The sequence below is a fragment of the Rhinopithecus roxellana genome, chromosome 3 (genome assembly GCF_007565055.1).
Source record: "Rhinopithecus roxellana isolate Shanxi Qingling chromosome 3, ASM756505v1, whole genome shotgun sequence".
NCBI lineage: Eukaryota > Metazoa > Chordata > Mammalia > Primates > Cercopithecidae > Rhinopithecus > Rhinopithecus roxellana.
The window spans coordinates 68496099-68508617 of record NC_044551.1 but is presented as its reverse complement, the minus strand read 5'-3'; the positions used below and the strand labels follow the sequence as shown (position 1 = coordinate 68508617).

The following is a 12519-nucleotide window of genomic DNA, read 5'->3' as shown; positions in this document are numbered from 1 at the left end:
TACTTTAAAGTAAAGCAGTAGATTCACACCTAGGCTCAAGCTATCTTAGGCTAGAGGCTACTTTATTTATTTTTTTAATTTTTATTTTTTTGAGACAGAGTCTTGCTCTGTTGCCCAGGCTGGAGTACAACGGCATGATTTGGCTCACCGCAATCTCCACCTCCCAGGTTCAAACAATTCTCCTGCCTCGGCCTCCTGAGTAGCTGGGACTACAGGCGAATGCCACCATGCTGGGCTAATTTTTGAGTTTTCAATGGAGACGGAGTTTCGCCATGTTGGCCGACTTGTCTTGAACTCCTGACCTCAAGTGATCTGCCTGTCTCAGTCTCCCGAAGTGCTAGGATTACAGGCGTGAGCCACCGTGCCTAAGGGCCCACTTTAAAAGAATCTGAAGACAAAAACTCAAACTTACAAAGTGAATCAATTGGTTGTTTGGAGTGAGTTTTGCTTTAAAGAAACAGTCTGCACTATATGAAGTACTTTATCGTAGGTCTATTTTAAATAGCTTACTTCCAAGTTTCACAAGAATAGCAGTTTTTGTCTTTTGTTCTCTGTGTATCCCTGGTATTTACTCATATCTTACTCATCATAGTAGACATTCAAGAATTATTTGTTTAATGTAATGCAGGAGTTGGCAAACTATGACCTAGGGACCAATTTTTTAAAATTATTTATTTATTTTTTCTTTTTCAAAAGATCATTTTGTCCCCAAGTAAGCCTTGGGACAAAATTTAGTCTACCACCTGTTTTTGCAAATAATGTTTCATTGGAATATAGCCTCACCCATTTGTGTATCATCTACAGCTGCTTTTATGCTACAATGGCAGAGCTGAGTAGATGGGATAGAGATTGTATGGTACAAAAGGTATAAAATCTTTACTATCTGACCCTTTGTAGAAAAAGTCTGCTGACCTCTTGTTTAAAGGGTAAAGTAGGTCCTTTCTTAGTGTGTTTAAAACAGGATTCTATTTGTGAAAATTTGATTGCCACACAACTTTTCAGGTACGTATAGTACATTTGAACTATATTACTGCCTAGGTATACAGGGCAGAAGTCTGAGACCATGGCACAGACAACTCAGACTCCCCCGAACCTGTATGCCAGTCAAAAACCTTCTTAATATGGCCTCATGGTTAAAGTGGTGGTATTTGTAAAGCCTAACTGCTTCTTGGTAACTGTTGGATTTTTTTTTTTTCTTTTTCTTGAAAAAAATAATCTAACCTGGATTTAGGCCATAAACCTCTATGTTTGATTCGCAGTGGCTCTCTTTTGGAAAGACACCACAAGACTGCAATCATAAGGTGAGGAGTGCAGAGAAACTAAGTGATTAGAGTTATGAACTTCTGTTGGATTCACTGTCATTAGGTAGAATTGCACCTATGGGCTTGTGAAATGGCTAAAATTAGCTGAGACAAGCAACATCCCCCTAGGTGCAAAACAAATCGGAGAGATTTTAAAAGACACGTGACTGGCCAGGTGCAGTGGCTCACGCCTATAATCCCAGCACTTTGGGAGGCCAAGGCGGGCGGATCACGAGGTCAGGAGATCGAGGCCATCCTGGCGAACATGGTGAAACCCCGTTTCTACTAAAAATACAAAAAATTAGCCGGGCATGTTGGAGGGTGCCTGTAGTCCCAGCTACTCAGGAGGCTGAGGCAGGAGAATGGCGTGAACCCAGGAGGCGGAGCTTTCAGTGAGCCGAGATCGCGCCACTGCACTCCAGCCTGGGTGACAGAGAGAGACTCCGTCTCAAAAAAAAAAAAAAAAAAAAAAAAAAAAAAAAAAAAAAAAAAAAAAAAAAGACACGTGATTTAGCTTGTCCCATCATTACAATTATCTGACATTAATGAAGTAAGAAAAAAAGGAGGTCAGACATTTGTACCAGTCTCTGGATCCTCCTTTTCTGTTTTAAGACACTTGGTCTGCACCAGTTACAATGCCACACTTTGGACTATAGGCTCAAGGAATACTTCGGAGCAATAATCCAACTGAAGGGGACATATCCCATCTTCTCCATTTTTCAGGGCCTTCTCTGGGCATTTGAAAACACTTTCCAAGTCAAATAAAGAGTGAAAATTTTGTGCATTGATAATAATTTGTGTCCTCATTTCTATCTAATCTTGTTTTGAAAGCTTGGTTAGAAAATTGTAAGCCTGATTCACAAAAATTGGTATGTTTTGTGCACTGAGCTAAATACCCGTTCAAGAAAGCTATAATTATAAACTCCCATGAATTAAGCAAGTGTTCAAGGAAAAATCCCAAATTATATCTATCTACCAACACAGATCTCCTAAACTGCTAACAGATTGTCACTTCATGGGTGAGTAACTGGGTCATGTCTCTTTAAATTCTCTTGTTTATCATTTAAGTGGACTATCATTTTGATTGTATCTCTTTCCTTTAGTTGTGAAGATGTAAAAGAACAAAGCCAAGACACAATATTTTGGTACAGCATGTGCTGGTTTGTTCTGGGGATTTCCACAGGGGTGCTTACTCTCTGGGTGGGGCAGGAGATGCTGAAAAGACCTCAGAGAGAAGCCTAAAGTGTGGGGAGCTCAAAGAAAAATTACATGCATCACCAGTCCTTCTAGAGATTGTTGGGGAACAACAGTGCCTTTTCTCTTTCCTCACTCAGGTCTTGCTAGTCCTTTGGAGACTTAGAAAAGCTGAGGAAGAACCACCTAGCTCACCCTATCCCCCAGGTAACACACATTTACTGTATTACTTTGTCATTACTTTTGTGAGACAAGCACAGAAAGAAGAAAGGAGGATGAGGAAGACTATTTGGGGGCACTCAGGCCTCCAAATGTGAAATCAGGATGCAAACATTGGGCTGTGGCAGAAGCAAGCAGTTTGGGGTAGCAACTGACTTGGACGTATTTCTTTTCCTCCTCTTCATCCATCACTTCCTTTCATGGCTACATTTTCTCATCTCTCTTTTGTACATTGTCTTCCTTTAGTTTAATGAGTTTGTATAATGTAGTGAATCATTAAAAAGGAAAGCCTGCTGGGTTCAGTGGCTCATGCCTGTAATCCCAACACCTTGGGAAGCTGAGGTGGGCAGATCACTTGAGCTTAGGAGTTCAAGACCAGCCCTGGTAAACATAGTGAGACTCTGACTCTACAGAAAATAGAAAACTTAGCCAGGCGTGGCAGGGCCCACCTGTAGTCCCAGCTACTCAGGGCTGCAGTAAGTAAACCGAGATTGCGCAGTGAACTGAGATTGCACTACTGCACTCTAGCCTGGGTGGCAGAGAAACACCCTGCCTCAAAAAAAAAAAAAAAAAAAAAAAAGCCATTTGATTCTTTCTCATGCACAAGCAGAACACATTAACCTTGTTAAGATTCCTGATACCAACTGACCAAGTTTCCCTTTCTTCCTTTTTCGTGATTGTTCAGGCCATTTGCCCAACAGGCAAAACACAAAAAGACTTTCTTTTATCTTCAGATTGCAATAAGTTCTGTGGTATTCCTATATAACCAGTAGAGTCCTAGCAAGTTCAAAGAACCGACCTTTCAGTGAGATTGAGATCCTAAAATGTTAGAGGGGTGTATGCATTATTTGGTTGTTTGTTGTTTGTTAACTGGATAAAAATCTAGTCCAGGTCTTCCTTTTTTTTTTTTTTTTTTTTCCTAATTAGTAAGGACAAAGATTTTCCTGGGAAAATTATTCAGGCTGAGCATCTTGTCTTATTGCTAATGTTTTAGTATCTGGATCCATCCATAAGGAACAGAAATTTTGACTCGATTCTCTACAGAAATTATGAATTTATTTATGAACAGATACCAGTGTATCATGAGAACCCTGGGAAACAAACTGTTTCAAAGACAGAAGCATTCCTCTGACTCAGTTTTTAGATGAAGCTTATAAAATAGTCCTTAAGCATTTAGTAAATTGTCCTAAATGAGGATGATTTAAAAGTCACTCATCTGGGGACTGTATATTGAAGGACAATAAAGTGGAAGAGCAATAATAACAGGCAGTAAATGTTGCAACAGGAATATCCTGGGCAAAATCTGATATTTGAAAAATATTGAAAACACATTCTATGACACATTCTATAAAATCTGTATGAACTGCCCCCATCTACTGTCAACTTACCTTTCTTAATAGGTTTTATCCTTAAGGTGGCAAACAATCCTGGGGACCAGTTTTCTTGTTTAAAAAAAATCCAGTCCTGCACAAGAGAGAGGCTGGGGACCTCAGGAGCTGTGGACAAAAAAAAATAAAAATAAAAATAAAAACATCCAAGGGTGTCAAGAAGGTGCGGATGGCTGTAGGGAAAGCTAATGACACTCTAGTCCTAAAAGAATAGTCTCTAGCATTTGATCAACATATGCTGAGTCAGTCCCTAGGGTTCTGAGGGGGAGTCCCAGTATCTTGAAGTTTCATTTCCAGGAGCATGACATTTTCCTTGTTGTGGCTCTTCTTTCATTTCCCTTTCCTCCTTCCCCCACGTCTTCAGCCTCATGTCTTGCTGCCATTTGTGTTCTTTCTGGGCAGAGTTTGAAATGTCATGCTTTTTTCACCTTTATGAGATTTTAGTCTCTGTCTCTGGATGCAATAAAAATGGAAACTTTGAGCACCAACCTTTCACTCTTTGCTGATGACATTTCTGCCAGAAAGTGAGTGGTATTTCAAATTCAGGACATGCCCACATTTTGATAAAACCATGAACAAGAGGTCTGACCCTGGGAAGAGTAGGGAGAGTGGTATGCCTTAGGGCAAAGACTGAGTCGCGGTGCCCCTTTGGGCAGTGGGAGCCAGTGTGGTGTCCCCACAGCTCAGTGTCTCCCTCTCAGGCCTTCCCAGCAGACAGACAGTTCACAGCAGCTCATGCTGCCCACTTCAGTGTCAGACACAGTGACCCACTGTGTTCCTGAGAAAAGTCTGGATCAAGCAGATCCAGACTTTGCCCCTGCACACAGTACTTGCCTCAGGGTAAGCTCCTATCCTGCAGAGTGGTTCCTGAGGGACCACAGTTGGTGGCCACACCCTGCAGGTCGTTTCCAAACCCGGACCACTGGGAAAGCTGGCAAGAGTCCTGAATTCTACTCTGAAGCTTCCTCTGCTCTATTAGAACCCAGTCCTCTGTGCAAATTGAGTTCCCAAGAGCAACTCTGCTAGCCTATAATTTCCCAAATTTAATGTGCAAAGTCCCAGCCTGGGCAATATGGTGAAACCCTTTCTCTACCAAAAAAACAAAAAATTAATCAGGTGTGGTGGCATGTACCTGTAAGCTACTCAGGAGGCTGAGGTGGGAGGATCACCTGAGTCTGGGAGGTTGAGGCTGCAGTGAGCCAAGATGGCCCCACTGCACTCCAGCCTGTGTGACAGAGTGAGACCCTGTCTCGAGAAAAAAAAAAAAAGTAAAGTCAACCTTAAAAGTGACCCTGAGTGATACTGCTCATGGAATTGTCACAGAGAATTAGCAGATGTTCCTAAAAAAGCAGGAGCAAGGGCTCTGTCTTTGGTCACAATGCATACCCCTGGGCTAAGTGATTAAGATACAATCATTCTTTCCAGATGCTTTCCAAGAAAATGGTAACGTATTGCCAACTTTTGCTTTCACTTTATCGTCAGTCTTAGGAAACTCTGGAATTTAATAAAGAATTTTTTTGTTGTTGTTATATGTGTTAGTTGAGCTATGCTGCCAAAACAGGGAGACCCAGAAACACAGTGGCTCTAGCAAGGATGAAAATTTATTGCTCTCTCAATTAGTGGATTATCCACAGCAGGCAGGCAGCTCTGTGAGCTCATACAATTAGGAACCCGGTCTATCTTTCATTTCCTAGGTGGCTGCCCATGTCTACCTATTGTATTTGATGTTAGCTTACCAGCACTATGATCCCATTTCATCTCTGGGAGAGTAGATAAAAAGGAGAAAGTGACGGGGTTCCTTTTTAAGGACATGATCTGAAAGTTACTTCTGCTGATAACATTTTGGCCAGAAAGTAGTCACCATGGGCACTTTAGCTGCAATGGACAAAGGGTAATGAGTCTGAAGAGGGGGTTGCTATATGCCCAACTAAAATTGGAGGTACTATTAGTTAAAGAAAGAAGGAGAGAATGGATGGCAAGAGAAGCAGCAGCCCCTGAAAGGGTTGTATATTTAGTGGTTATGCAAACTCATGCATCTCAAAGACCATGGGCAGGAATTTAAAGTCTGTATTCCAGTATGACAATTTTTGCTTGGAGCAATGGGTAACTGGTCGGAGAGGGTCAAAGGGTGAATTTAATGGGAGAAGGAGAAACATGGTTTAATATTTTCTAATATCACTTGCCATATTTGCTATCTTCTTGATTAAAGCAGACAGTGAAGAAAACTCACATGCACCCAATACCTGTGTGACAGGCACTGAACCATGTTCATTGGTCACAGAATAACTCTCTGAAGTAAATGTTATTCTCCCATTTTGCAGATTAGAACAGTGTAGGTGAGAGGCATTTGCAGGAATAGAATTGGAACCCAAGTGCAATTCTAAGTTCATGCCCTATTTATTAGAATTCAGAGTTTTTTAAGCAGTAGAACTCATTTTCTTTCCAAACAAAATTCTATGCAGAGAACCACAACATAAAACAGATTTAAGCAGAGGGAGGTTGTCGTTCTCCTCACTCAACACTCTCATGTTGGTTCCTTCAGCCCCTCAGGTACAAATTTGTGGTGAGGATAAGAGAAAAGATTTTCTTTTTCTTTTTTTTATTTCCAGCCCCATACGAGTGGTCAAAGGCATATATTTCTTCTTTAGGACTTAGCAATTACCTGAAGCTCTGTTGCTGTAGAAGCCAGACCAGATCAGAGTGTTGTTCTTACTGACATGTCCATCTGTGCTCTAACTTGGGTCCTAAACACAGATTGGAGTAGGAGGGGCAGGAAACCCCTCACAGTAGTGTGCAAAACTTGCTGTCCATTTTTCTAGAGAGATTTGTAGCTTTTCCTAATTCTCATGTGTCTGTGACCTCAAAGATGTTAAGAACAACTGCCTGGCTGTGCAGCTGATCCATCCCCTTCCATCGCCTTCTCACCAGCTCTACCCTCGTTTGAGGCCTGGCGGGTGGCAGCCTTTGGCTTTCTTACTGAAAAATCTTATTGCTGGAGACCCGAAGCATACCAGCAGTCCCAAGGTTCTCCTCGTGACTTCTCTAGAAAGAATCACATCATGTACAAATTACATAGAGCTGGGTTGGGTGCAGTGGCTTACGCCTATAATCCCAGCCGTTTGGGAGGCCAAGGCAGGAGGATCACTTGAGGTCAGGAGTTCAAGACCAGCCTGGCCAACATGGTGAAACCCCATCTCTACTAAAAATACAAAAATTAGCCAGGCAATGGTGGGCGCCTGTAGTCCTAGCTACTCATGAGGCTGAGTCAGAAGAATCGCTTCAACCTGGGAGGTAGAGGTTGCAGTGAATGGAGATCATGCCACTGCACTCCCGCATGGGCTACAGAGTGATACTTCACCTCAAAAAAAATTATACAGGAACTTAATTCTTTTGGATATGTATATCCAGTTGATGGAAAAGCTACTTATTGAAAGACTGTTCTTTCTCCTTTCAGCTGTCTTGCCACTCTTGTCTGAAATCAATTAACCATATTATACGGGTTTTTTTTTTTCAGATTCGCAATTCTATTCCACTCATCTATATATCTATTATTTTTGTGGCACTATGCTGTCCTTATTACTATAACTTTGTAGTAAGTTCTGAAATCGGGAAATTAAGATCTCCAATTTTATTTTTCCTTTTTTTCAAGGTTATTTTACATATTTTAGGTCTATTGCATTTTCATATAAATTTTAGGATTAATTTACTAATTTCCAAAAAAAGGCTGCTGGAATTTGACAAGACTCCATTAAATCTGAAGGTTAATTTTGAGAGCGTTGCCATTATAATATCAAACCTCCTCATTCATTAGCACAGGATATTTTTCCATTCTTAAAGTTTTAAAACATTTCTTTCAATAGTGTTTCATAGTTCTCACTTCTTTTGTTAAATGTAGTCCTAAGTATTTATTTTTCTTCTGAATGCTATTGCAAATGGATTTGTCTTCTGAATTTCCTTTTCATACTGTCAGTTGCTTGTTAAAAAATACAGTTGCTTTTAGTATATTTATCTTATATCCTACAATTTTTTGCTCTAATAGTGTTTTAATAGTGTTTTTTCTTGTGGATTTCTTTTTTTTTCCTTGTGGATTCTTGTGAATGTAGACAATTTTCTATATCTAGAATCATGTTTATGCATACGGTGATAGTTTTACTTCTTTCTTCCAGTCTGGAGGCTTTTTACTTCTTTCACTTGGCTAATTGTCCTGGTTAGACTCTCAAGGACAATGTAGAATAGAATTTGTCAGAGTCTTTTTCCTGATTTCTGTGACAAAGTATTTATTTTTTTGCCATTAAACATACCCTTAGCTATGGGATTTTCTTAGATGTCCTTTATCAGGTTAAAGAATTTCCTTCCTATCCCTTTGTTGCATGCTTTAATTGAAACAGATCCAATAGTGCCATAGACTAGGGGTCCCCAGTTCCTGGGACACAGACTGGTACTGCTCTGTGACCTGTTAGGAGCCAGGACACACAGCAGGAGGTGAGCAGTGGGCAAGTGAGCATTACTGCCTGAGGCCTGACTCCTGTCAGATCAGCGGCAGCCTTAGATTCTTATAGGAGTGTGAACCCTATTGTGAACTGCACATGCGAGGGATCTAGGTTACGTGCTCCCTATGAGAATCTAACTAATTCTGATGATCTGAAGTGGAACAGTTTCATCCCAATATCATCCCCTGCTCCCAATTTATGGAAAAATTGTCGTCCACGAAACTAGTCCCTGATGCCAAAAAGTCTGGGACATCTGCCATAGTCAGTTATTATTTATTTTTATAAAAATAGAAATTGATGCTTTTCTTCTGAAACAGAGCCAGACCGTGAGTTTAGCCCTCTCAAAAGGTATCAAAGACCTGAAACCCACCAGATAATGGCCCCTCATACATCATGATTGCTTCCTTAGCCCTCCTGGGCTCCTGTTTTCCCATACATAGTTACATTTCTTCCCTGCTGCATAGCCCCCTAATTTTAGTCAGTCAGGGAGATGGACTTGAGACTGATTTTCCATCTCCTCATTTGGAGCACCCGATTAAAGCCTTCTTCCTTGGCAATAATTGTTGTCTCAGTAATTGGCTTTCTGTGTAATGAGAACAGTACCTTAACTGAACCCCTGGTGCTTTGGTAACAGTTTTTAGTTGCCTGACCATGACCGTGTTGCTCATGACTGGGCTGCTGTGTGTCAGCAGTCTCAGAAGGCTTTTTAAGCAGCTGTCTGCTCAATTTTGGCTGGTGATAACTTCCCATTTTTCTCTGGCTTCACTATTGCTGGCCCCAACCATGTTCCTGATTGCCTAGGAAAGACGGCCCTCAAAATATGACATCTGCATCTGGATAGATGAATGTCCTCTGTGGACCCAGACAGCAGGATCTGCTCCACTCAATTAGGGACATTTTTAAAGGAATTTCCATTTGTAGGCTGAACTAATCCAACTGACTAAGAGAGGGATGCACCTTGACTGTTTCAGTATAAAAACTCTTGGGGACTTGTTTGTAACTGCATGTCGTGTGTGTGTCCAGGCAAGTGAGTGTCTTTTGTGGGTCCCAGACAGTGGGACTGGCTCCTTTCAATTTGGGAAATTCCTAAGGAATTTTTGTTTGCAGGTTGATCAAGCCCAACTGATGGAGAAAGGAAGCACCTCGACTGTCTCAGTTTGGACACTTATATGCTTTGGCTGTGTCCCCACCCAAATCTCACCTTGAAAGGTAGTTCCCATAATCCCCAAATGTCATGGGAGGGACCCAGTGGGAGGTAATTTAATCACAGGGATGCTGACCTCCATGCTGTTCTCTTGATAATGAGTTCTTACAAGATCTGATGGTTTTATAAGGGACTTTTTCCCTTTTGCTCAGCAATTCTCCTTGCTGCTGCCATATGAAGAAGGACATGTATGCTTCCCATTCCACCATGACTGTAAGTTTCCTCAGGCATCTCAGCCATGCTGAACTGTGAGTCTATTAAATCTATTTTCTTTATAAATTACCCAGTTTTGGGTATTTCTGCATAGCAGTGTGAGAATGGACTAATACAGTAAATTGGTACTGCAGAGATTGGGATGCTGCTATAAGGATACCCCAAAATGTGGAAGCGACTTTAGAACTGGATAGCAGGCAGAGATTGGAACAGTTTGGAGGGCTCAGAAGAAGACAGAAAAATGTGAGAAAACTTGGAACTTACTGGAGACTTGGAGGGCTCAGAAGACAGGAAGATGTGGGAAAGTTTGGAACTTCCTGGAGACTTGTTGAATGGCTTTTACCAAAATGCTGATAGAGATATGAACAATAAAGTCCCAGTTGAGGTTGTCTCAGATGGAGATGAGGAATTTGTTGGAACCAGAATAAAGGTGATTTGTGCTATGCTTTAACAATGAGACTGGTGGCATTTTGCCCCTGCCCTAGAGATCTGTGGAACTACTTTGAAGTTGAGAGAGATTATTTAGGATATCTGGTGAAACAAATTTCTTTTTTTCCTTTTTTTTTTTCTTTCTTTTTGAGACAGAGTCTCACTCTATTGCCCAGGCTGGAGTGCAATCACATGATCTTGGCTCACTGCAACCTCCACCTCTCGGGTTCAAGCAATTCTCCTGCCTTAGCCTCCCAAGTAGCTAAGATTACAGGTATATGCCACCATTTCGTATTTTTAGTAGAGAGAGGGTTTCACCATCTTGGTCAGGCTGGTATCAAACTCCTGACTTCATGTGATCCACCCACCTTGGCTTCCCAAAGTGTTGGGATTACAGGCATGAGCCACTGTGCCCAGTCTGGTGGAAGAAATTTCTAAGCAGCAAAGTGTTCAAGCAGAAGCAGAACATAAAAGTTTGGAAAATTTGTGGCATGATGATGCAGTAGAAAAGAAAAACCCACTTCTTGAGAAGAAATTCAAGCCTGCTGCAGAAATTTGCATGAGTAATGAGGAGCCAAATGTTAATTACCAGGACAATGGGGAAAATGTCTCTAGGGCATGTTAGAGACCTTTTGGCAGCCTCTTCCATCATAGGTCCGGAAGCCTAGAGGGAAAATATGGTTTTGTGGGCTGGGTCCAGGGTCCCTCTGCTATGTGCAGCCTTGGCATCTGGTGCCCTGTGTCCCAGCTGTTCTAACTATGACTAAATGGGGTAAAGGTACAGCTTAGGCTGTGGTTTCAGAGGGTGCAAGCCCCAAGCCTTGGCAGTTTCCACATGGTGTTGAGCCTGCAGGTGCATAGAAGTCAAGAATTGAGGTTTGGGAACCTCTATTTAGATTTCAGAGGATGTATAGAAATGCCTGGATGTCCAGGCAGAAGTTTGCTGCAGGGGAGGAGCCCTCATGGAGAACCTCTGCTAGGGCAGTTCAGAAGGGAAATTTGGGGTTAGAGCCCCCACACAAAGTCCCCACTGGAGCACTGTCTAGTAGAATCGTGAGAAGAGGGCCACCATCCTTCAGACCCAGAATGGTAGATCCACTGGCAGCTTGCAACACACGAGTGGAAAAGCCATGAACACTCAGTGCCAGCCATGAAAGCAGCTGGGAGGGGGGCTGTACCCTGCAAAGCCACAAGGGTGGAGCCACCTAAGGTTATGGGAGCTTACCTCTTGGATCAGCGTGACATGGATGTCAGACATAGAGTCAAATGAGATCATTTGGGAACTTTAAGGTTTAATCTCTGCCCTATTGGATTTTGGACTTGCATGGGGCCTGTAGCCCCTTTGTTTTGGCCAATTTCTCCCATTTGGAATGGGTGTATTTACCTAATGCCTGTACCTCCATTGTATCTAGGAAGTAACTAACTTGCTTTTGATTTTGCAGGCTCATAGGCAAAAGGGACTTGCCTTGTCTCAGATGAGACTTTGGATTTGGACTTTTGGGTTAATGCTGGAATGAGCTAAGACTTTGGGGGACTGTTGGAAAAGCATGATTGTATTTTAAAATGTGAATGCATGAGATTTGGGGGGGGGCAAAGGATAGGGTAATATGGTTTGGCTGTGTCTCCATCCAAACCTAATCTTAAATTGTAGTTCCCATAATCCCCATATGTCATGGGAGGGACCAGTGGGAAGTGATTGAATCATGGGGACAGTTACCTCCATGCTGTTCTCATGCTAGCAAGTTCTCATGAGATCTGATGATTTTATAAGGAGTTTTTCACCCTTTGCTAAGCACTTCTTGGTGCCACCCTGTGAAGAAGGATATATTTGCTTCCCCTTCTGCCATGATTGTGAGTTTCCTGAGGCATCCCAGCCATGCTGAACTGTAAGTGAATTAAACCTATTTTCTATATAAATTACCCAGTCTCAGATATTTCTTCACAGCAGTGTGAGAATGGACTAATAGAGACACTCTTGGTGTTTGTTTGTTGCTGCAGCAGTTGGATTGTGTTTTGGTGATTGTGTGTGTTTGATACAGTCATGGAAAATTAGAATTTGGTAAACGGGCTTTCTTTTCATA

At 41.9% G+C, this 12519-nt stretch overlaps 1 long non-coding RNA gene across 1 annotated transcript; it reads left to right on the top strand.

Annotated features, from left to right (window-relative positions):
• The first annotated feature begins 2568 nt into the window (after positions 1–2568).
• LOC115896548 lies at positions 2569–10003 on the top strand. Its single transcript, XR_004056464.1, has 3 exons — positions 2569–2702; positions 9700–9801; positions 9949–10003. It is a non-coding gene; the product is annotated as an uncharacterized LOC115896548 (long non-coding RNA).
• The last annotated feature ends 2516 nt before the right edge of the window (positions 10004–12519 follow it).